This window comes from Sceloporus undulatus, chromosome 2, assembly GCF_019175285.1.
Source record: "Sceloporus undulatus isolate JIND9_A2432 ecotype Alabama chromosome 2, SceUnd_v1.1, whole genome shotgun sequence".
Classification (NCBI taxonomy): domain Eukaryota; kingdom Metazoa; phylum Chordata; class Lepidosauria; order Squamata; family Phrynosomatidae; genus Sceloporus; species Sceloporus undulatus.
Window position 1 is genome coordinate 5,075,134 of NC_056523.1, and position 582 is coordinate 5,075,715.

Below are 582 nucleotides of genomic sequence, written 5' to 3' on the forward strand. Positions count from 1 at the left end.
CGAATTAATTTCGTAACCCGGGGTACCACTGTAATAATAATAATAATGTATAAGTCTAGAAATGTAGGTCAAATATTTTACCTGAAAAACCGGAATCAACTTATTATTATTGTTATTATTATTATTATTATTATTATTAACCTTTATTTATAAAGTGCTGTAAATTTACACAGCGCTGTACATACAATCTTTTTAATTATCCATGGGTCAATGTAAGTACTGTATCTTAGCTCTTATTTTAAAAAAGGAACAATCCCCTGGTGAAAGGCAAGAGTATAATCTGCCCTGGAAGCACTGACCCCCTGCCCACTCTCTCATACATCCAGCCTAAAGAGCAAGCACATACAGTTATGCCTGCTGGAATTTTGTAAGTTCTTTGGCATTGTTTTCTTTTGCTTCATACTTTAGGCCCTTTACTTTATGCCCCTAAGTTTTATCCTTGACTGATCCGCAGGTCATATCAAAATCCACAATTTGGGCCCCAAAATGTGCCCTCGATTTATACATGAGGTCGACGTATAGTCGAGTATATACGTTAGTCCTCATGTGTGTACATGTGTCACAGAGCAAAACTAGAAGCTG